The sequence below is a fragment of the Acinonyx jubatus genome, chromosome B3 (assembly GCF_027475565.1).
Source record: "Acinonyx jubatus isolate Ajub_Pintada_27869175 chromosome B3, VMU_Ajub_asm_v1.0, whole genome shotgun sequence".
Taxonomy (NCBI): domain Eukaryota; kingdom Metazoa; phylum Chordata; class Mammalia; order Carnivora; family Felidae; genus Acinonyx; species Acinonyx jubatus.
Window position 1 is genome coordinate 44,903,417 of NC_069386.1, and position 26,361 is coordinate 44,929,777.

Here is a 26,361-nt window from a genome sequence, read left to right on the forward strand (position 1 = left end):
AGAATCAGTGAGACAGACTTCCTTTCAAATCCTGATGATGCCAATTAACAGCATTCGGATTCATTATACCTTTATAAATCTTTCCAAAAAAAGAAAAGAAAAGAAAGAAAACGTTAGTTACACTTCAATTTAAAAAGAAAATAAAAGGGCATCTTAAGCAAAAAATAAAATAAAATAAAATTGTTTCTTTACAAAAAGAACATTATTTACCTCAAAGGGTTCTTGTGAGATTAAATAAGACAGTTCATATAATGTTGTGAACATTATTTACCAATTAAGTGTTCAATAAACATTAATTCCCTCCCTTTGTTATCAACCTATCTTTCTCAATATGTTTTCTTTTGTTCACTTGTGTTCTCCATACTGTTGTGTGAAGGAAATATATTAAAATAATAATAATAGTGGCACCTGGGTGACTCAGTCAGTTAAGTACCCGACTTCAGATCAGGTCATGATCTCAAGGTCCCTGGGTTCCAGCCCCACATCGGACTCTCTGTGCAAAGAACCCACTTCAGATCCTCTCTCTCTCTCTCTCTCTCTCTCTCTCTCTGCCCCTCCACTCATGCTCTCTCCGTCTCTCAAAAATAAATATTTTAAAAAAGAAAAAAAGAAAAGAAAAGATCACAGGTTTTGTGGGAAAACTGGAAGAGCATTGGAGTAGGAATTTTCCTCAGTCCTCCTATTTTCTTGCTCTAAACATAAAATTCTACCTGGACTATCTTATCTACTGCCATGATTTCAATTGTTATTGACTCATGACTTCTCAAAATCATGTACTTCCAGAACAATATTTCCAGACCTAACCTTTTTTTCAAGCTCTTGACCTGTGCTCTTCAAGGAAGTAGACACTGGCCCCATGTAGCTATTGAGCACTTGAAATGTGGTGAGTATGAATTGAAAAGCACATTAAGTGAAAAATATACATCCAATTCAAAGATACAATACAAAAAATTGTAAATATCTCAATAATTTTAATATTCATCACATGTTGAAATAATATCTTGGTTAGATTGGGGTAAATCAGTGTTTCTCAAGCAGGGATAATTTTGTCATCCCCTCCCCGCCCCCCCCCCTGGGATATTTAGCAATATCTGGAGACATTTTTGGTGTTCACAACTTGGGGGAAGGATGGCTACTGACCTCTACTAACAAGAGGCCAGGGATGCTGCTAAACGTCTTACAATACACAGGACAACCCTCCACAACAAAGAATTTTCTGGCCAAAAATGTCAATAGTACAGTTGAGAAATCCTGGGGCTAAATAAAATATACCACTAAAGTTCATTTCACCTGTTTCTTTTACTTTTTAAATATAACTACTATAAAATTTAAAATTACATCTGTAGCTCACATTATACTTCTGTTGGACAGTGTGGACTGATCTAGACCCATATGGCTATTTTACTGGATATGTAATTTCCACTTTAATGTCCCACAGGTATCCCTAACACATTGTGTTCAAAATAAATAAAAATAAATAAATGTAGGTATACTGTATTCACACTATAACATGGAAGGAACAGGGTGGTGTAGTAGTGCTCTGAGAACACAAAGATGGAACACGATAGTCAAACCAAGAGGAAGTGATGTGTAAACTAAACTTTGCGACATAAATGAAGACAATCAAATGAAGCAAATAGAACATTCCAGGCAGAAAAGATCAGTACACTAAGGTACAGAAACAGCAAGAAGCAAATTCTCTAATAGGATCTACTGAATGTGTTGTGCAGAGAAACTATTGAGAGATAAGGGAAGAAAAGTAGATAGAAACAGACTAAGTAAGGTTATTTTTGCTAGCATGAGGAATTTGAACTATTTTATACTTAAAACTATGGTAAGCCATTAAAGGAAATCAACCGGAGGAGTAATAATCAGATTGACTATCAGAGATATCATTATATATTCAGAGTAGGGGCTGGATTGGAAAGGGACAAAAATAGAGAGGCGAAGACCAGTTGAACTGGCAAGCAAAAAGTGACGAGGGTGGTGGAAATGAGAATGAGAAGGAAGAGACAGATACAAGAAGAGTAAACAACTGGAGTGAAGGAGAAGGAGAATCTCAGAAGCTTCCAAATTTACAGTAAGCGGTTGGGTGGAAGTGCCATTCAGGAAAAAGAATGGCAAAACCCAACTTTGGGGTATGGAAATTTTGATTGGGGTGGGATGAGAAAGAAGGTTGAAAGGAAATAATTACTTCTTTATTGGGCAGGTTGAGTTTGAGGTGTCTAATATTTAGCCAAAGTGTAGATTCCAGTAAGCTGTTGGATATGTGGGTTTGGAGCTCAGGAAAAGTCTGGGCTGAAGACAGAGTTTTGATAGGAATTAGCTTGTGATCACTGAAGCGGTAATTTTGATGAGGTCACCCAGAATATCAGTGAAAAGAGACAGATATCTGGGGAAAGGTGATATTTTAAGAGTGGAAGAATGAAGAAGAGTCCCAGAAAAATAAGGATGGGCCAGAACAAAAGCAAAGAAAGAAAAACCCAAACAAATAGGTGGCAGGCCAAGTGAGAATAAGAGTTTCAATGATGAAGTGGGTGATCAAAGATATGAAATGTCCATTCATTTGGCAATAAGGAGATCTGTAAACAAGAGTAATCTCAGTAACTGTCATACATTTTAGAACAGAGGTTCTCAACAGGGTTGACTGTGACCCCCAGGGATTGACAATGTCCAAAGATATTTTTTGCTGTCACAACGGGGGAGATGCTGGTGATATCTAATGTCTACAGGTCAGGGACATTGCTAACCATCCTATAATGCACAAGACAGCCCCTAAAACAAAGAATTATCTGGCCCAAAATGCCATAATGATCCAGTTGATAAGTCCTGGCTTAGAATGCACTGAACATTATACATAGACAAGGACCAGTACTTTTTCATGAAAATGGTAAACTGGAAAAAGAAAGATAGACCTATATTTAGCAGGATATGGAGTCAAGAAAGGGAAGGCTTGAATCCTATCAGTAGGCTCAGGGGAGGAGAGTAGCAGAAAAAGAGAAATGAAAGATAATGGAAATATAGGGATGCTCAAAGGAGACAAAGGAAATGGGATTTAAAGCTCAGATAGAAGAATTAGCCTTGGATAGAAGGGATATTCCTTTCATTGATACAAGTGAGGAGAGGTAGGAAAGGATTGCACGAATGAACTAAATTTGTTAGCTTCAGGGGACAAGTCCAGGGCTTGCTCATTGAATGACCTTGATGTCTCTGTGAAACTCTAAGTAAGGTCATCTACTAAGGCAGCAGTTTTGGAAATGGCTGGGTGGAGAGTAATTAGGAGACAGAGATAAAAAATCAGAATAGTCATTAACATGATGGCAGGGCAGACGGTAGGTAGACAACAAATCAAAGGCAGGAAGCCCAGAACAGATAGGGGGACAGGGGTATGACTGAGAGGTCAGGTGCCAGGGAAGTTGTATTTAGGGGAATAATGGTAGATTATAGATTATAGAATTGGGAGAGATCCCTCACCTGAAATCAGTTTCCTGATTTCTGTGCTTCTGCTCCCACCACAATTATCCCACCACTCCCAGTGCAACCTTCAACCACTCTCGGAGTATGGTAGAAACTGATTGAGACACTAAGTTGCTTAAAATCCTTCAAGGACCTTCCATCACCTACACAATAAAGTCACAAGTCCTTGGCTTGTCAAATCAAGCTCTTCAAAATCCAGATTCCCCAGAGCCATTTCACACCACCCATTCCCACCATCCTATTGCCTGCCCCAGCTTAGACTTTGGTGAACTTCTCAAACTACTTGTAGTTCTCCAGAAAAAAATATAGTGTTCCAGTATCTCCCTGCCTTGGCACCTACTATTCCTTCTGTCTTAAAATACCCTCCCTCTTTCCTCCATATTCTTCATCCCTGCTTTATCTGCTTAGCAAACTCTTATCCATTCCTCAAATGGATGAAACATTCCCTTTCCTTGCTCCCTTGTTCTTACAACAGAGCTAATAATCACTCCTGCTTTTGCACTCTCTTCAATCTTTGCATATACTTCTATTAGAAGTATATTTATATATACCTGTCTTCCCACCCCCCAAAAAAAAACTAAGAATAAAACAAATCATGTCCTCCCTTCAGTAGAAAAATACTGCTCATTAAATATTTACTGAATTTACAGAATAAGGAGATGCGGCTCTTGTCTCTATTTTTGCCACTAAGAAGCTAGAAATCCTTAATCTTAATCAAATCACTTGAAGCCTTCCAAAAATTAATTTTACTCTCCTGTGTAAAGATCACAGCTACCCAGCATATAGTCCAAACCAAATTCCACTTGCGTGAAACTGCAGCAAAATAAAATTTACCAAATTAGCCTGCATATATGGGCCAGCAGTATCTAACTATCTAGTAGGCAGGAGTTTGAGAAGCTTGCTTTGAACACAAAAATACTGAGCTGAATTAATGGGTCACTTGCAATAAATGGGAAAAAGGAACAATTTCTACAAATTACCAAAGTCAGAGGGAAAGACTGGTATGCCCACCAACCATCGCATACTTCACAATTACAGAAAGTCTGCAAATGAGAGTAACTGAGTATGTGGTCAGCTTTGAGAGCTCTTCGGAAGAAAATGATGTTTGGAGATTAAATGTAATGAGTTAGGGAGACCTTGGGAACTTGCTGAATATAATTATTTCAATAAATATATTTCCTCAGATGAAAAGGTTTGGGAAGAATTAAAAGGACCTAAGAGATGCACTAGTCAGAATATTTAGCGATTCACAACATTTTACTTTCCAATTAATGTACAAGGATATCACTGAAACTTGAAACAGAAAAGAAAATGTAACAGATTTTACAACACTGCTGATTTAGTTGAGGCAGTACAGGACCTCCTTAAAACTTTATATATAGGGCTGCCTAGGTGGCTCAGCCAGTTTGGTGTCCGACTCCTGATTTTCAGCTCAGGACACGATCCCACAGGCTCAGGATGAAGCCCTGCAACAGGCTCTGTGATGAGCATGGAAACTTCCTGGGATTCTCTCTCTGTCTCTCTCTTTCTCTCTCTCTCTCTCTCTCTCTCTCTCTCTCTCTCTCTCTCTCTCTCTCCCTCTGCCTTTCTCCCCCTGCCCCTTGTGTGCGCACTCTCTCTCTCAAATAAAAACAAATGATTTAAAACTTTGTATATAAATTTTGATTTTAGATTAAAAAACACAGACTGTTTAAAGATTATAAGTCTTTATTACACATACAGAGGAAGTAAAACAGAGAAACAAAGAGAAAATCTTTAGACACAGAACTTCTTTCCTATTACTAACCTACTTTAAAGTCATTTTTTAATCTAATGAAACTATTTTGAAATATAGACTAAAAAGTTGAGGAGTTGGGGTGCCTGAGTGGCTCAGTTAAGCGTCCAGCTTCAGCTCAGGTCATGATCTCACAGTTTGTGATTTCGAGCCCCACATCAGCTCTCTGCTGACAGCTAGGAGCCTGGAGCCTGCTTTGAATTCTGTGTCTCCCTCACTCTCTGCCCCTCCCCCACTCATGCACGCGTGTGTGCTCTCTCTCTCTCTCAAAAATAAATATTTTAAAAAGTTAAAAAAAAAAGAAAATTTGAGGAGTTATTTGGTGGAAGGATAACCTCAAAAGAGTACAATTTGGGTGACTATTTGTAATTTTTAAAGTTTCTCTGACTGCTTTTGGAATGCAGCCTTCAAGACACATTTGAATTACGAAGCACTAATACTATCCATGTGGCTCAGTTTCTGAAAAAGTGAGGCAACAAATTATGGACTAAGAGGGAGGCATAGAATGCCTGAAATTTTGTAGAAATTTCAAGTATCCTGAAATAGTTCTGGATATCTGGCCTAATTCTGGCCAGAAGTTTGAGGCCATCTGGTTCTGTGAAAGTATATTTTCAAATAAAACTATAGGAAAATGAAAGAGAAAGGCACCACCCACCATGGTCATATAGGCCTAGAAACACAACTGAGGTGTCTGAATTGATTGCCAACTGTTCTCAGAACTAGTTTCATCTGCTAATCCCTAGTATTTATATACTCTTTGTCAAATTGGTCATAAGTTTACCACTGAAGTTTCACATTAATTTAACACTTTTTGGAATGTTTTTGCAATGCTGTTTTTAAAATCCATAATTTCTGGGGGTGCCTGGGTGGCCCAGTGGTTCGAGCATCTGACTCTTGATTTCATCTCAGGCTGTGAGTTCGAACCCTGCACCTGGCTCTGGGCTGATGGTGCGGAGCCTACTTAAGATTTTTTCTCCCTCTCTCTCTGACCCTCCTGCATGCTCTCTCTCTCTCTCTATTTCAAAATAAATAAATAAACTTAAAAAAAATAAAATCCATAATTTTTGAAGAACTCACTCCTGTTAGCATTAAAAAATTCACAAGTTTCTGGTCATTAAGTTAGGCTACATAATCTCCAATGCCAGAGCTCTAACATTCCACAGTTTGCTTGTAAGATTTATACAAACCCTGCAAATATTACAATTTCAAGTATGATTTACACACTGGCAAATTATTTGCAAATTCAGAACAAGAAGTAAAAATGTTTTTATTTACTTGCTTGCTACTCACAGATCACATAAAGTTTTCTCCAAACATCAAATGTTTCCCCAAACCATACTGCAATTCTTTGTCTAATGTGTACCTTGAATATAATTGTGGGCTGTAGGATTACAAACAGAGACTGTGATTTTTTAGTTTTTAGATAATACAGTACATTTGAAATATATAACATATAATGGGGGACTATTCAGAAGTATATAGAAGAAAAAACAAGAGAAATAAATGAAACTGCCCATGTCATGAAAAGAGATTTTAAAAGTATTTTACACCTTGAATCTGAATGACTATAGTATTCAGTGCTTCTGGTAAGATTTTAACTATTTTCACATTTTATAAAGCATAAGTCATTATTACACTACTGTTTCAGAACATTGGAAAGATTATTTAGAGATTTTAGTTTAATATCTTATTTTGAAATTTGCTCAAAGTTTTTAAGTTTTGAAAATATGAACGGGTCAAAGTTGACGAAGAGCAAACTCTGAAATCTCATTTATTTGGATTATAAGGATAAATAAAATCATTCTACTCTGAAACCTTCAGTCTTTTAGGATTGAGTTAAACTAGGGAAGAGTGCCACCTGCTGAATAAAAACTACTTAAACATGTCAACATTGTTTTTCAGACCATCTAAAGTTCTAGCATTTTTTTCTCAAAGATGTACATTTAAGATGATCTTCAAACAGGGGTGCCTGGGTAGGTCAATCAGTTAAGCATCTGACCTTTGATTTCAGCTCTGGTCATGATCTCACAACTTGTGAGATCTAGCCCAGCATGGAGCACTGCGCTGAAAGCATGGAGCCTGCTTGGGATTCTCTCTCCTCTCTCTCCTCTCTCTCTCTCTCTCTCTCTCTCTCTCTCTCTCTCTCAGCCCCTCCCCTGCTTGTGCTCTCTTGGTCTCACTCTCACACTCTGAAAAATAAATAAACATTTTTAAAAAGATGATCTTCAAACAGAAAATCTTCCTTAAAAAATCATTCAACTAAATGTTCTCTCGCAGTAAAAGATAATAGACTGGCCATATGTGTCTACTATCCCCAACATCATCCTGAGAAATTATAAAGGAATCAAAAAACATACAAACTCAGGCACCTGGGTGGCTCAGTCAGTTGGGCTGATGACTCTTGATTTCCACTCAGGTCATGATCTCATGGTTTGTGGGTCTGGACCCACATTGGGCTCCGCCCTCACAATGCAGAGCCTGCTTCAGATCCTCTGGCTCCCTCTCTCTTCCCCTCTCCTACACACACACACACACACACACACACACACACACAAAATGTTAAAAAAAAAAAAAAGTACACCCCCCCCAAAAAAAAGAAAATGGGAGCAGATTGTTAGCAAGTGAGTTATTCCTCCCAAACATCTAGAAGATAGAAATCAGATACAGAACTAGTAACTGGTATAGCAGAATGGAAAAATCTATACCACAAAACACTACTAGAAGGGCTACACCAATGAGGGAGCTGATATTCTTACAGAATACACCAGAGGCTAGATATATGGGCCCAAAACAAGGGAGGCTGAGAAACAAAATGGAGAAATGAAAGAGAGAGAGAGAGAGAGAGAGAGAGAGAGAGAGAGAGAGAGAGAGAGATGGATGCCTGGCTGGCTCAGTTGGTAGAGCATGTGACTCTTGATGTTGGGGTTGTGAGTTAAAGACCGACGTTGGATGTAGAGATTACTTCAAAATAAAAGAAAGAGATTAATTTTAAGTGTACAAGTAGCATGGTGAAAAGTCTCTATGCCTCTGTTAACCATGTAAAAAAATATATGGCATCTAGGCTTTGAAGTTAAAAAACAAGGATGGCAATCCTGAAAAGAAAGAGATTGAACTAGTTGAGGAGAACTAGAGCAGCTGGTATAACAATCTGTACTAAATACTTCTAGGCCGTACCTGCCCATACCTGCATAGCAGTAGGCATCACCTTTTTGCACAGACTTTGCATTAGTTTTGCTATACTACATCATTTAAAAATATTTATTGACAAACCAAGATATGCCAGATATTTGAGGGAAAAACTGTAACATAAAAGAGACTAAGATGAACATTTTAAAAAATGACTATAGAGAGTAGGCATAATATAACAAATCAGTGGGAAAATATTTGAAACCTCTAATATCTTCAGAAATTAAAAATGATATTGCATCCTTATGAAAGGAAAGGGATGTTACAAAAAAGCAAGAAAGAATGCTTAGAGATTAAAATGATGGTTTCTGAAACTAAAATTCAATAGAAAAGTTGAAGGATAAAGGCAAGGAAAAGAAACATGAGAGACAAGGTAAGAGTTCTAGAGACCCAATCCTAGAAGTAAAATATCTAATACGAGTTCCAGGAAGGGAGAACAAAGAATATAGAGAAAAGAAATTACAAAAGAAAATAAATACCCAGAACTGAAGATGAGCTATAAAATTCCAAAATCATTTATTCATTCATCTCTTGATGGATACTCAGATTGTTTTCACCTTTTAGCTACCGTGGGTAACGCTGTTATAAACATTCATGTACAAGTAGCTTTTTGAGTCCCTGTTTTCAATTCTTTTGGGTATATCCAAAAGTGGAATTGTTGGGTCATATGGTAATTATAAGATTAGCTCTTTGAAATGCCATCAAACTTTTCCATAGTGGGTGGCTGGTGAATTGTACATTCAGCAATATATGAGAGTTTTTGTTTCTCCATATCCTTGCCAACACTTGTTAACCAGTCTTTTTGATTATAGCCATCCTAGTGAGTAGAAAGTGGCAACTTAGTGTGGTTACACTCTGTTTCATTCCCTTAGTGGTTACCTTAGAAATTATTGTTACCTTTATACCCGCCTGGGAAGAATCCATAAATGGTTGAACAACATTTACCACATACACCCCCAGACACATGCACACACATGACTTATGCTATTTTTTGTCATGTATTACAACTGTATCATTTAAATGCCACAGACATTATTATTTTTTCACACCGCTTATTTTCACAATGTGATTTAGACTCATCATCACAATTATCATTTCCTTTGGTCTCCATTGCTTTCTGCACCTTATCTTTCATGCAAGATTTCCTTCTGCATGACAAACAACTTCTAGAACATTCTTTAATGCTTACCTTCTATGGGCAAATCTTTTACTTTCCTTGGAAATTTATTAATTTTGCTTTCACTACTGAAGTATTTCTAGCATGATAATTTTCTCACAGTACTGTGAAGATAACATTTCACTGTCTTTTGAAGCTCTTGTCATTGAGATATCAGTGGTGAGTTTAACTTCAGCTTCTTCAAAGCTAATTCATCTTTTTTTCTGGCTATTTCAACATTTTCCTCTTTGTCTTGATTTATTAAAGTTTCATTGTTACATGCTTAAGTGAGGATTTATTTTTATATATTCTGCTTGGGCTCTGTAAGGTGTCTTGAATTAGTGGATTATCAGCAATCATGTCTTCAAAGGATTGCATCAGATCCATTTCTTCTCCTTTTCTTCTGGGACTCCAATGAAATACGTTAGATCCTTTCACTGCGTGTGATATGTTGCTTGTCTTTTATATTGTTTTATTTATTTTCTAACTGCTCCCAGCTTCATTCTTGATAGTTTATTCTGTAATTTATTCTAGTCACCTAATTCTCTCTTAGATTGTGACTAATATACTAAACCATTTAAAAAAATTTTGTATTTCATTTTCATTTCTGGAATTTTGATTTCCTTCCACATCTGCTATGTCACTTTTTTATAGTTTAAAACTCCTTACTAAAATTTTCAAGCTTGATTTTTGTCAATAATCATAGTTGTTTTCCAAATTCTGTGCCTGATAATTAAAATTTCTGGAGTCCCTGTGAATTGTTTTCTTCTGTTTGGTTTTGCTGCTGATTTTAACTCATGGTCCCTTGTCTCTTTGTGTGCTTCTTTGTCGTGTGTGTGTGTGTGTGTGTGTGTGTGTGTGTGTGTGTTGGGGGGGTGCTTCTTCATCTTTAAATGTGTTCAGGACATTGCGCTTGAAATTCTACTTACAGAAATCATCTGAGACCTCTTATGTCTATGTACTATGTTGTTATGTTTATACATGATATAAACTGTACTTTGGAAAACAAAATTAACTTTTAATATTTCATACAGAAGAAAACTCAATGAAGAAATCATTGAGTGCTCTGTTCACTCAGAGCAGAAATCAATGAAATGGGGGAAAAAACAGACAACTTAGAAGAAATGGGTAAATTCCTAGAAACATGCACTGACCCAAACTGAATCATAAAATAAGAAATATGAACTTACCAATTACTAGCAAGTATATAGAATCAATAAAACAAAAACCTTTCAACAAACAAAATCCAGGACCAGACAGCTTCACAGGTGAAGTCTACCAAATTTCAAAGAACAAGTAATACCAATTCTTCTCCAACTCTTTCAAAAGTAGAAGAGTAAGGAACTCTTCCAAATTCATTTTATGAGGCCAGCATCACCCTGATACCAAAACCAGACAAGGACACCATAAGAAAAGAAAATATAGGCCAATATCTTTGGTGAACATAGAAGCAACAACATTCAATTAAATATCAGCAAATCAAATTCAACAATTCATTAAAAGGTTAATACACCTTGATCAAGTGGGATTTATTATAGTAATGCAAGGATGGTTTAACATCTGTAAATCTGTCAATGTGATATACCACATTAACAAAAAGAAGGACAAAAATTATATGATCATCTCAATAGATGCAGAAAAGGCATTTGGTAAAATTCAACAACACTTATGATAAAGAACTCCCTACAAAGTGGGAATAGAAGGAATGTGTTTCAACATAATAAAGGCCATAAACAACAAGCCCACACCTATCATCATACTCAGCTGAAAAGCTGGAAGCTTTTCCTCTCAGATCAGGAATAACACAAGGATGCCCACTTTCACCACTCTTGTTCAACATAATATTGGAAGTCCTAGCCACAGTAATTAGGCAAGAAATATAAGTAAAAAGCATCTGAATTGGTAAGGAAGAAGTAAAACTGTCACTATTTGCAGATGACATAATACTGTATATAGAAAACCCTAAAGACTCTATCAGAAAACTGTCAGAACTGATAAATGAATTCAGTAATGTTGCAGGATACAAAATCAATACATAAAAATCTGTTGCATTTCTTTTCCTTTTTAAAAATTTTTTTAGTGTTTATTATTGACAGAGAGAGAGAGAGGGAGAGAGAGAGACAGAGCATGAGTGGGGGAGGGGCACAGAGAGAGGGAGACACAGAATCTGAAACAGATGTGGGGCTCGAACTCACGGACAGCAAGATCATGACCTGAGCCAAAGTCGGACGCTCAAGTGACTGAGCCACCCAGGGCCCCACTGTTGCATTTCTATACACTAATGACAAGCTATCAAAAAATAAATTAAGAAAACAATCCCATTTACAGTTTCATCAAAAAGAATAATATACCTAGGAATAAATTTAACCGAGGAGTTGAAAGATTTGTATACTGAAAACTACAAGAAATTAAGGGAAAAAATTGAGGAAGACACAAATAAGTGGAAAGATATTTTATGCTCATGGATTGGAAGAACTAGTATTGTTAAAATGTCCATACTATCCAAAGATGCAATCTACAGATGCAATGCAATCCTTATCAAAATTCTCATGGCATTTTTCACATAAATAGAACAAACAATCCTAAAATTTGTATGGAGTCACAAAAGATCTGGAATAGCCAAAGCAATCTTGAGAAAGAAGAACAAAGTTGGAGGCATTGTGTTCCTTGATTTCAAACTCTATTACATCACCCCTTGAACAACATAGAGTTTAAGAACACCAAACCCCCAAGCAGTCTAAAATCCATGTATAACTTTTGACTCCCCCAAAACTTAGCTACTAGTAGCCTACTATTGACCGAAAGTCTTACTGATAATATAATCAATTAACATGTAATGTGTATATGTATTATATGCTGTATTCTTATAATAAAGTAAGCTAGAGGAAAGAAAATGTTATTAAGAAAATCATGAGGAAGATGGGGTGCCTGGGTGGCTTATTTGGTTAAGCATCCAACTCTTGATTTTGGCTCAGGTCATGATCTCATGGTTCATGGGATCCTCTCTCCCTCTCTCTCTCTGCCTCTTTCTCTCTCTCTCTCTCTCTCAAAATAAATAAATATACTTTTAAAAATCTTTTTAAAAACAGACACATAGATAATGGAACAGAATAGAGAACCCATCTTTTATTTACTTATGTGTGCAAATACTCTCAAACCTATTCTCTAATGGTACTTGTGATAGCTTACATGAGCACAGAATATCAGGGTAGAAACGTAGATAGATCAACACTTTAGAAAAACAATTAAAAATAAGGGAGGATAGCAAAATGCAGCCTGAAGTAATTATGAGATGACACAAGAAATACATACCATAGAATCCTGGACAATTTTTAGATGTGAGCCACAAATTTAGCTTTAGATTCCTTTTGGTCAAAGCCAATAAGTGAATGTAATCAGCTGCAAGATTCATGAACATCAATAAGGTAATATATGTCAGAAGCAGCAGAAATTTTCCTTACATTGAGATCTGAAAAAAACATTACCATTGAAGGGACACCGTGTGACAGTAAACATTCTTAACAACATCCCTATATAAGTATCATAGTGAGTTTCATGAAGGAAAGAGAGCTGAGGTGGTCTATACCACAGTGAGATCCACAATTCTTTACAAAAGAAGGTGAGCGGGGCACCTGGGTGGCTCAGTCGGTTGATTGCCTGAGGCTCAGGTCATGATCTCATGGATAGTGAGCTAGGGCCCTGCATCGGCCTCTGTGCTGACAGCTCAGAGCCTGAAGTCTGCTTCGGATTCTGTGTCTCCCTCTCTCTCTACCCCTTCCCTGCTCACGCTGTCTGTCTGTCTCTCTCTCAAAAATAAATAAACATTAAAAGAAAGAAAGAAAGAAAGAAAGAAAGAAAGAAAGAAAGAAAGAAAGAAAGAAAGAAAGAAAGGTGAGCTTGGGGTTCCTGGCTGGCTCAGTTGGTAGAGCACGCAACATTTTTTTTAATGTTTATTTATTTTTGAGAGACAGAGCGTGAGCAAGGGAGGGGCAGAGAAAGAGGCAGACACAGAATTCTAAGCAGGCTCCAGGCTCTGAGGTGTCAACACAGAGCCTGATGCAGGGCTCGAACTCACAAACCACAATATCATGACCTGAGCCAAAGTCAGACACCCAACCGACTGAGCCACCCAGGTATTCCTAGTATGCAACTCTTAATTTTGGGGTTGTGAGTTCCAGCCCCATGCTGGGTGTAGAGACTACTTAAACAAACAAATAAACACACAAACAAACTTAATAAAAAAAGAAAGGAGGTGAACAGCTTAACTAAAAGTAAACATATGAGAGGGAGGCTGGTACAGAAATCAAAGTGTGAGTCTGGTAATGAACTATCTCATAATCTCTTACTACAAAAACCTTCTGGGAGGTTTAGGGCCATGTGCTCGCTCACCAAGTCAAGACAAGAGCTTTGCAAGAGAGTTCTTCTATATGAAAAATCTCCTGCATATCATCCCCTCCTGCCCTGTTGGTATGTATAGCTTATCTGAAATCCAAAAGCTAGGTAAGACAAAGACCATGGATTTAAAAATTTTTTTTTCTTTTTACATTCATTTATTTTTGAGAATCAGAGCGAGACAAAGCATGAGCTGGGGAGGAGCAGAGACAGAAGGAGACACAGAATCTGAAGCAGGCTCCAGGCTCTGAGCAAGCAGTCAGCACAGAGCCTCATGCAGGGCTCGAACCCACAAACTGTGAGATCATGACCTGCGCCGAAGTCAGATGCTCAACCAACTGAGCCACCCAGGTGCCCCAAGACCATGGATTTTAGAACGCACTGCTACTAGTCACAAAGAGATCAGTTATTGCATGACATAAAGAAGGGCTACTATTCTAACATTACCATGTACATGTGGAAAACTGTTATATGTGAGAAGGGTTTCAATAGCTATGTCTTGAGTAATCAAAGATAAGGTTTTTTAGAGAACCAACCCTATAAAAGAAATGAGAGACATATTAAGTTGTGTGATGAATTCATGAATGTTCACTATACTTTTTTTTTTACTTTTGTCTATGTTTGAAATCTTCCATAATAAAAAACTAAAGACAATATAATTACATTGAATATCTTCAAAGCGATCAATGAAGAAGTAACATTTATTTATGAAAAATAAGAAGTTACAAAACAGAAATAAACAAGAATAGATGGATACATAATTAGAAATTGCATATATAGAAATTTAAATTTAATAATATAATAGAAATTTAATACAAATTTAATTATAAATATAAATATAAATATAAATATAAAATAAATAGAAATAATGTAATAGAATTTAAAAGAAACCCTCAGGGGCTCCTGATTGGCTTAGTTCTTTGAGCATCTGAGTCTTGATTTCAGCTTAGGTCATGATCCCAGGGTTGTGAATTAAGCCCCACTTCAGGCTCCATGCTGAGTATGGAGCCTGCTTAAGATTCTCTCTCTTTTCTCTCCCTCTGCCTTTCTCCTGCTTGCTCTCTCAAAGAGAGAGAGAGAGAGAAAGAGAGAAATCTGCAAACAACCCAACTGTACGTGAGCAAAGATTTGAATAGATATTTTACAAAAGAAGATATATGAATGGCTGGAACAAGCATATAGAAAGACGCTCAACATATTAGTCATCAGGGAAATGCAAATTAAAACTTCAACAAAATACCCTTTCATACCCGCTGGTATGGCTATAATAAAAGAGACAATAACAAGTGTTGGAAAAGATATGAAGAAAAAGAATCTTTATATGTTGCTGATGGATATATAAATGCTACAGCTACTATGGCAGTTTCCTAGAAATTAAACAAATTTACAACAAAGCCCAGCAATTCCACTCCTAGATGTCTATCCAAGAAAATGAAAACAAGTCCACACAAAGACTTATACATAAATGTTCATAGCAGCATTGTTCATAATAGTTCAAAGTGGAAACAATCCCAATGTCTATCAACTAGTGTGGAGAGACCATGTTTATATCTGTATGATGGAACATTGCCAGCAATATAAAGGAACAACTGATACAGGCTACAAAATGGATAAACGTCAAAGAAGCTAGATGCATAACACATGTTGTATAATTCATTTACATGAAATGTCTAGGAAAGGCAAATCTCTAGAAATATAAAGTATATTAGTGGTTGCCTAGGGCTGGATGTCAGAAAAAGGGTGATTGCAAACAGGCATGAGGGATTATTAGGATGTAATAGAAATGTTCTAAAACTGGATTGTGAGGATGGTTGCACAACTTGTCAATTTACTAAAAATCATTTAATTGTATATTTTAAATGGCATGTAGATTTGCTGTAGATTGGATATTTGTGTCCCCCCTCCCACCCACCCCCACCCCCGCAATTCATATGTATTCATAGTCCTCACAAATAAGATTAGTGCTCTTGTAAAAGAGGCTCTAGAGAGTTCTCTTCATCCTTTCTGTCCTCGCCAAACACTGAATCTGTTGGCCCCTTCATCTTGGACTTCTGAGCCTACAGAACTATGAGATAAGTATTTCTGTTCTTTATTAGCCACTCAGTCTATGGTGGTTTTCTTATAGCAGCCCAAAGAGACTAAAACATTACACCTCAATGAAGCAACCATTAACCGTTTCTTTTGTAGCCTTCCAGATCTGTCTATATGTTTATATGCATAATTATACATATTATTTTTCCTTTACAAATGAAAGCTTACCATTCAAACTATCTTCTGATGTCTAGTTCCATTTGATTTTTAAGATAGATCCTATAGATATTTCCACAGCAGTATGTGTATTGATCCATCATTCTTATTAATATGTACAGAACATTCTGCTATATAACCATACTATTGATGAATCTTTATTTCCATCAATTTTGCTATTGTAAATAATGCAGTAAATATCTCAGTACATATGTTATTTCCTATAAGTATGTTATTACCTACAAGAATACATTATTACCTATGAGTAGAATTTCTGGGCCAAAGGGTCTGTGCATTGTAATTTTGTTATATGTTTTCAAATTGATCTCCAGACAGGTCAATTTACACTCCAATCAGCAATGCATGAGGATATACTAACAACACATTTTTGACAACACAAGTTAACAAACTTTTAATCTCCATGCCAACCTAAACTGTTATGGGGAAAAAAAGGCACTTTCCTATATATTAACTTATCTCTTAGAAAAATAGGGCGCCTGGGTGGTGCAGTCGGTTAAGCGTCCGACTTCAGCCAGGTCACGATCTCGCGGTCCGGGAGTTTGAGCCCCGCGTCAGGCTCTGGGCTGATGGCTCAGAGCCTGGAGCCTGTTTCCGATTCTGTGGCTCCCTCTCTCTCTGCCCCTCCCCCGTTCATGCTCTGTCTCTCTCTGTCCCAAAAAAAAATAAATAAAACGTTGAAAAAAAAATTTTTTTAAATAAAAAAAAAAAGAAAAACAAAAATTTTCTTTCCACCTGGAACAACCTTATGGCAATATTTTTGATAACTTAGTGAAAGGGACAAATTCCTCAAAAAACACAAATTACCAAAGCTCACTCAAGAAGAAATAAATTAGTTGAAGAGCCATACACCTTGAAGAAATTGATTTTGTACTTAAAAACATCCCACAGGAAAATTCTAGATTTGGAGCACTTCAATGAGGAACTCTGCCTAACATTTAAAAAAAACATGATACTAATTCTACATGTACTTTAGCAAAAATAGAAGAGAAAGGAACATTTCCCAAATCATTTCATGGGGTCAGCATTACCTTAACACAGAATGTAGATAAAAATATCATAAGAAAACTTTATGCCCCATAAAAATAGATTCAAAAATTCCTAACAATGAGGCATGTACCTGGCTCATGATTCTTAATCTCAGGGTTGTGAGTTTGAGCCACACATTGGGGGTGAAGTTTAGTTAAAGAAAAACTTACAGAAACTTAAAGAAAAACTCTAACAATAAAATTAATATAACCCCACACTCTTTAAAAGGATAATACATAACTTCTGGAACAAAAGCAATTTTAAGGAAAAATTTAATTTTCCAATTGGAGTTTATCACAAAAATACAAGGTTGACTCAATATCCAAAAATCAATGAATATAATTAACCATATCAAAGACCAAAAAAGAAAAAATAAATGATCATCTCAATAAATATGGAATAATGATTTAACAAAATTCAAAATCCAATTATGATAACAATTGTAAGTAAACTATGAACAGAAGGGGAGTTCCTCAACTTGATAAAGAGCATCTATGAAAAAACTATAGCTAACTCATACTTGCATTGAAAGACCAAATGCTTTCCTCTTAAGAACTGGAACAGTGTAAGAATATATGTTCACACCACATCTATACACCATCGCTCTAAGGTCCGAGTTAGTGAAATAAGGGAGGAGAGAGAGAGAGAGAGAGAGAGAGAGGGAGAGAGAAAGAGAGAAATGAAAGTCATATGGAATGGAAAAAAAGAGTTATTGTCTAACTAGAAAACAAAAAAAAAAGAATCTAAAAAAATATTGCTATAACATGTAACTTTCAAAAGGTATCAGGACACAAGATCAACATGCCATAATCTATTGTTTTCTGTATACTAATGACAAATAATTGAAAAATGAAATTGGAGCGCCTGGGTGTCTCAGTTGGCTATGCATCCGGGTTCAGCTCAGATCATGATCTCCCAGTTTGTGAGCTGGAGCCCCACAGTGGGCTCTGTTCTGACAGCTCAGATCCTGGAGCCCACTTCCAATTCTGTGTCTCCCTCTCTCTCTGCCCCTCCCTTGCTTGCACGCTCTCTCTCTTTCAAAAATAAACATTAAAAATTTTTAAATAAATAAATAAAAAGAAAAATACAATTAGGAAATCATACCATTGGGGTGCCTGGATGGCTCAGTTGGTTAAGTCTCCAACTCTTGGTTTCAGCTGAGGTCATGATCTCATGGTTTTGTAAGTTCGAGCCCTGCATTGGGCTCTATGCTGATGACATGGAGCCTGCTTGGGATTCTCTCTTTCTCTCTGTCACTCCCCCACTCATGCTGTCTCTCTCTCTCTCTCTCAAAAATGAATAAACTTAAAAAAAAAAAAGAAAATCATACCATTTACAAAGGCATCAAAAACATGAAATATTTGTGATGAAATCAAACAAAATATATGCGATATTTGTATTTTGAAGGTTATTACCCATTGCCGAGAGACAGTAAAGAAAGATTGAACTAAATGGAGAGAGAATATCATGTATATGTTTGGGAAGGCAATATTGTTAAGATGTTAATTCTCTCTGAATTGATCTTTAGTTTCAACACAATTCCAATTAAAATCCTGAAAGACCTTTTGTAGTAATGGAAAAACTGATTCTTAAATTTATATGGAAATGTAAAGGATCTCAAATAGCAAAATGATTTTTTTTATTTTTAATGTTTTTATTTATTTTTGAAGGAGAGAGACATAGCATGAGCAGGGGAGGAGCAGAGGGAGGGAGACACAGAATCCGAAGCAGACTCCAGGCTCTGAGCTGTCAGCACAGAGCCTGACGCGGGGCTCAAACTCACAGACCGTGAGATCATGACCTCAGCTGAAGTCAGACACTTAACCGACTGAGCCACCCAGGCACCCCAGCAAAATGATTTTCAAAAAGGAGAACAAATTTGGAGACTCACAATAATTTCAAGAGTTGTTATAAGGTTACAGTAATCAAGACCGTGTGGCAATCCTATAAGGATAGACACAGCTAATGGAGCACAACAGTGTCCAGAAATAGATCAATTGAGTTTCAATAATGTTGCCAAGATAATTCAAGAAGAATAGTTTTTTCAACAAATGGTGATGAGACAATTATACTTCCACATGCGTTAAAATGAATTTTGACTGTTACCTCACACCATATAAAAATTAACTCAAAATGAATCAGAGGCTTAAGAATTAAAAATTAATGCTTTTGGAGGGGGTGCATGGATGGTTTAGTTGGTGGAGATTGCAACTTTTGATCTCAAGGTTGTGAGTTTGAGCCCTATGTTGGGTATAGAGATTACTTATTTAAAACCTGAAAAAAAACCTTAATACTTTTTTTTTTGTTTTTTGAGTTTTGGATGACCTTTATTTGTGTGTGTGTTTAATTTTTTTCTCCCAGCTCAGCTATTTATTTTAGCATTTTAAGTTTTATTTTTAAAAAATTTACATCCAAATTAGTTAGCATATAGTGCAACAATGATTTCAGGAGTAGATTCCTTACTGCCCCTTACCCATTTAGCCCATCCCCCCTCCCACCCCCCTTTCAGTAACCCTCTGTTCTCCATATTTATGAGTCTCTTATGTTTTGTCCCCCTCCCTGTTTTTATATTATTTTTGCTTCCTTTCCCTTATGTTCATCTGTTTTGTCTCTTAAAGTCCTTATATGAGTGAAGTCATACATTTGTCTTTCTCTGACTGACTAATTTCACTTAGCATAATACCCTCCAGTTCCATCCACGTAGTTGCATGTGGCAAGATTTCATTCTTTTTGATTGCTGAGTAATACTCCATTGTATATATATATACCACTCCTTCTTTATCCATTCATCCATCAGTGGGCATTTGGACTCTTTCGATACTTGGCTATTGTCAATAGTGCTGCTATAAACATTGGGGTGCATGTGTCCCTTCGAAACAGCACACCTGTATCCCTTGGATAAACACCTAGTAGTGCAATTGCTGGGTTATAGGGTAGTTCTATTTTTAGTTTTTGAAAAATCTCCATACTGTTTTCCAGAGTGGCTGCAAAAACCTTAATACTTTTAGAAGAAAACATCAGAAAAAATTTTGGGGACTTTGGGTTAGCCAAATATTTCTTACTAAGATGCAAAAAGCATGAATCATGAAAAAAATGATAGACTGGATATCCTCACAGTTTAAAAGTCCTGCTATTTAAAAGCACCTCTAACAAAATGATAGTATAATGTAGAGACCAAGAGAAAATATTCAAAAGACACATATATAAAAAAGGACTTATAGGCGCACCTGGGTGGCTCAGTTGGTTAAGCGTCCAACTTCAGCTGAGGTCATGATCTCACGATTCATGAGTTTGAGCCCTGCATCAAGCTCTGGACTGACAGGTTGGACCTCAGAGTCTGGAGCCTACTTTAGATAATGTGTCTCCCTCTCTCTCTCTGTCCCTCCCCCATTCTCTCTCACTCTCTCTCTCTCAAAAATAAACATCAAAAATTTTTAAAAAGGATTTATATGCATACTATATATAAAAAAAAACTAAAACCCAGTAATAATGAGACAACTCAATTTTTTAAATGAGCAAAAGATTGGAACAGACATCTCCTCACATACAGATGGCAAATTAACACATGAAAACATGTCCAAAGTTATTAGCCATTATAGAAATGCAAATGAAGACAATAACACTACATATCTACTAAAATGGTCAAAATATAATAGACTGATCATATTAAATGCTAATAAGGATTTGGAGCAACTGCAACCCTCAGATAGTGCTGCTGGGAATGCAAAATAGCATATCAAGAAAACAGTTTGGAACTTTCTCCTGAAGTTAAATATACAAGTATATTTAACATACTACCCTTTTTTGGTATCCACTCTCCCCCAAAATAAATACATATGTCTACACAAGTACCTGTATGTTAATATTTACAGTTGCCTTATTCATAATGGTAACGTTAAAAACACCTCAAATGTCCATCAACTGGTTAATGAATAAACAAATTGTGGTACAACCATAGAGTGGAATACTACTCAGCCATTGGACAAAAGGAAGTAATAGTATATACAAGAACATAGATGGATTTCAACAGCATTAAGCCATGTAAAATAAACTAGAAACAAAAGGCTTCATTCCATATGATTCCATTTATACGGCAAACTGGAAACGGCAAAACTATAGAGACAGAAGTTGGATCAATGGTTACCAGCAACTGGGAATTCACCAGTGCTCTCTTCCAGGACCTGTATGATCTCATCTTTTATATTAAAATATCTAATCCATTTGGGATTTATCATGGTGTTAGAAATTGATTCACTTTAGTTATTAAAAATCCCAACTTTTGATCAGACATCATTACATACCTATTAAAATAGCTAAAATATTAAAAACTAAAAGTACCAAACACTGGCAAGAATGTGGGAAATCCAGATGTCTCATAAATTGCTGGTGGAAACATAAAATGGTAAAGCCACACTAGAAAAGTTTGGCAGCTTATTAAAAAATAAACATGGCTTTTTGTTCTCTACTTTTGGAAGCTCTTTTTATATTAGGGATACTAAGCTTTTGTTTTTGACATGCCATTCACACTCCTGGGCATTTGCCCCAGAGAAATGACTTAAGTCCACACAAAAACCAAACTGTGGTATATTGGTATGATGGAATACTGCTCAACAATAAAAGGGAACATACTGTTAATATACGCAACAGGTTGGATCTCAAGGGGCTTATGTGGAGTAAAAAAAAAAAAGATATTTTCAATGGGTCACATATTGTATAATTCCGTTTATGTAGCATTCTTCAAGAGAAAAAATTAGTGGAGAATTAGTGGTTGCCAGGGGTTAGAGTTGTGTGGGTGGGGGAAAGGAGTGAGTCTGACTATAAAGGAGTGGTATGAGGGAGATATTTGATTTTTTATAATGTTTATTTATTTTTGAGAGAGAGAGAGAGAGAGAGAGAGAGAGGAGAGACATAGGGCAAGCGGGAGAGAGGCACAGAGAGAGGGAGACACAGAGAGAGAGGGAGAGCAAGCTCCAGGCTCTGAGCTGTCAGCACAGAGCCCGATGCGGAGATTTGTGGTTCTGCAAACCGTGAGATCACAAGTCAAAGTCGGACATTTAACCGACTGAGCCATCTAGGTGCCACAGCAATCTCAACTTTTGAGGTGCTGCTTAAATCTTTTTCAATTTCCTAAATTTCCTTATGGAACTCAGCCTGTTTGTGGATTTCTGCTCTTTAGATTGGTCTGTTTGTCTACTCATTAGTCAATACCAATTATTTTAACTATAAGTATTTTATGTTTTAATATCTGGTAGGCCTAGCTCACCTAATCATTGTTGTTCTTTTTCAGGTTTTCTAGGTGATTCTTGCTTGTTTCTTTTTCAAAATTAAATTTTTAAACAACTTGTCATGTCCCAGAAAAAAGGATTTGATAGTACAGGAAATGATACAGTATAAAGTTGACATCTTTATGATGTCAAACCTTTTATTCAGAAAATGTGGTCTATCTATTTAAGTCAACTTTTGAATCTTTCAAAAGTGGTTTATAGTTTTCCTCATATATGTATTGGATATTTCTTGTGTTGTTTAAACTTAAGTATTTTCTTTTATAGGGTGAAGAAATTCTACCAAGTGTTCTATTTGGCCTTTGTTTGCATATATGAAGATATTTTTTTAAGTTTATATATTTTGAGAGAGAGAGAATGAGAATGGGAGGAGAGGCAGAGAGAGAATTAGAGAGAATTCCAAGTGGGCTCCTAGCTGTCAGCAAAGAACCTGAAACGGGGCTGGAAATCATGAACTGATCATGACCATGAGCCAAAACCAAGAGTCAGACACTGAACCAAATGAACCACCCAAGTGCCCACTATTGCTATTGTTTTTTAATATTCATTTTATAGCATGGGTTTAATGGATACAAAAAGAAAATAAGAACAATGGCTGGGCACTTGTTATATGTTATATAATTTTACATAAGTTATTTAATTCTCAAAATCAGACTTGGAGATACACAGTACTTCCTTTTTTTCAAGATAAGAAGATACATCTATAAACCTCAAAAGTAGAATGTGAATCTATGCTAATATGGCCCTAAAGCCCATGCTTTCAATTCCTAATCTCTTTTTCATGAATATAATCTACATATAGAAATTTTGGAAAACATACAGATTTAAAAATTATTATAAGGTGGGCATCCATAGAACTACCACCTGAATCAAGAAATAGAATATTGTTAGCATTTGAGAAGTCGTGTACAACTCTTCCCAATCACAACCCATACCTATTGTTTAAACCTAAGCACTTTCTCGACTTTTCTGGCAGTGATCTCCTTGATTTCCTTTATATATAGTTTTACCATTTCAGTATATATTTCTAAACAACATAGTTTTGCCCATATTTATATTGTGTTTGAAATGGTACAGTATGTATTTTATGTTTGATTTATTCCAACATCATTTTTGTTGGATTTATTCAGATTGTTGCATAAAGCTATATAATTACTTTGTGATAATTATTGTATTTAAAATTTTTTTAACGTTTATTTATTTTTGAGAGAGAGAGAGAGATAGAATCCAAAGCAGGCTCCAGGCTCTGAGCTGTCAGCAGTCAGCACAGAACCTGACGCAGGGCTTGAACCCAAGAACTACAAGATCATGACCTGAGCTGAAGTCAGATGCTCAACCGATTGAGCTACTTAGGCATCCCTTGCATTTTTTTTATTTTAAGTAGGCTCCATGCCCAATATGAGGCTCAAACTCATGACCCTGGGATCAAGAGTCACATGATCTACCAACTGAACCAGCCAGGAGCCTCAATTATTTTATAGTATTGCTTTGTATGAATATGCGACAGTTTATTTACCCATTCTATTTTTAATTTGATATTTGTTGGATTTCTAGTTTGAGGCTATTACAAATTCTGCTGCTACGTGTATTTGTTTCACATGTATTTCTTGTTATATACTTAAGATATATCTCCGTCAAAGGATATGTGGTTCTGTAAATTTGTTAGTTAATTCTAAACTGTTTTCTAAAGTAGTTGTATCCATTTGTACTCTCACTTACTCTCAGTTCTAATTACTATATATCTTTGCCAACACTTGGTATTATCAGTGTCTCTGGTTTAGGCATCATACTGGAATATAAAGAGATATCACTGTCAATTTAATACATAATCTCCTGATTACTAATGAGATTGATCACTTTGTGTGTGTGTGTGTGTGTGTGTGTGTGTGTGTTTATGCCATTTGACTTTTTGGTGAAGTATGTTTTCAAGACTTGACTATTTTTTTCCTACTTAATTGGTTTCTTAATGTGTAGGAGTTCTTTGTAGATTCTGGTTATGAACTCAGAATTTGTTTTATGTGTTACAAATATCTCCCACTCCATGTCTTGCCTTCTATTCTCTTAATGGTAACTTCTGATGAGCAGAAATTCTTAATTTTAATGTAGCCAAATGTATCAATTTTTTTCTTTGTAGTCAGTGCTTTTTGTGTCCTCATATTCTTTTTCCTAGTCCAAGGTCATGATAATATTCTCTTAATATTATCTTTGAGGAGAGACAATCCTGAGGAATGGCCCTCAAATCACTGAGTTGGGGGGTGCCTGGGTGGTTCGGTCGGTTGAGCGTCTGACTTTGGCTCAGGTCATGATCTCACGGTTTGTGGGTTTGAGCCCCATGTTGGGCTCTGTGCTGGCAGATTAGAGCCTGGACCCTGCTTGGGATTCTGTGTCTCCCTCTCTACCCCTCTCCCTCTGGCGCTCTGTCTCTCTGTATCTCACAAAAATAAACAAAAATGTTTTAAAAAAAATCACTGAGCTGAGACAACAGTCTTATGCTTTGGGCTGGAATTTACACCACTGGCTCCCCTGGTCCTCAGGCCTTCACACTTGGGTTGGAATTATACCAGGGAGTTTCCTGGGAATAAGGCCAGGAAATCTTCTTGATCCATAGATTCAAGACATTCAGCAAAACCCAAGTAGGATACATTTTTAAAATCCACGCACCAAGACACAACTCCAGATTGCAGATGGAATATCTTGGGATTCCTTAGCCTCCATCATTGTGTGAGAGGAGAGGGAGATTATATATATGTACGTATACATACACGCACGTATGTATACATACATGTATGTATACATAAGTGCGTGTATGTATACATACATGTACATATGTACATACATATGTACATACATATATACATACATATATGTATGTATACATACATATATATAATCTCTCTCTCTTTCTCTCTCTACACATACACTCAAACACACACACACACACACACACACACACACACACACACACACACAGATATTCTCCTACTGGTTCTGTTTCTCTGAACCTTAATACACCAAAAACCTAAAAGTAATCACATTAAATATTAATGGATGAAATATTTCAGGTAAATAATTGCCAGTCTAGATTAAAAACAACAACAACAACAACTGTATGTTACTTAGAATAACACATTTTAAAAATATGCAAAAAGATTAAAGGCAAAAGTTTGGAAAAAGACACACTTTGTAAACACTAACCAAGAGAAATCTGGTATAACATTTAAGCAAAATAAAAACCACTAAAGATAAAAGGCTCACTTAACTAGTGATGAAGGTGTAAGAATTGCATATTTGTATGTATCTAATAAAGTCTTAAATTACATAAAGTCAGGGGCACCTGGGTGGCTCACTTGGTTGAGCATCCTACTTCCACTCAGGTCATGATCTCACAGTCTGTGGGTTTGGGCCTTGCATCAGGCTCTGTGCTGACAGCTTGGAGCCCGGATTGTGCTTCAGATTCTGGGTCTCCCTCTCTCTCTGCCCCTTCCACACTCACACTCTGTCTCTGTCTCTCTCAAAAATAAATAAACATTAAAATACACAAAGTCACATTTGATGGTTCCACAAACAAATCCACATTCTTGTGAATTTTGTTTTGTGTGTGCAAAAAGGTGATTTTATTAAACCATGGGACAGGGCCCATGGGCAGAAAGCTGCACTGGGGTTGTAAAGAGTGACTCATTATATACTATCTTGTGAAATTCTTAACACATCTCTCACAGTAATTAATGTAACAAGAGACAGAAAGTGAGTAAGAAAATAGAAGATTTGAACTTTATATTTTGTCGAGCATTTTTGTTATT

The 26,361-nt window shown here is 36.4% G+C and overlaps 1 protein-coding gene across 1 annotated transcript in view; it reads right to left on the reverse strand.

Annotated features, from left to right (window-relative positions):
* RNF111 (ring finger protein 111) overlaps positions 1–26,361 on the reverse strand; it is a 126,333-nt gene that overhangs the window by 96,495 nt on the left and 3,477 nt on the right. The gene's annotated exons all lie outside the window — the stretch shown is intronic.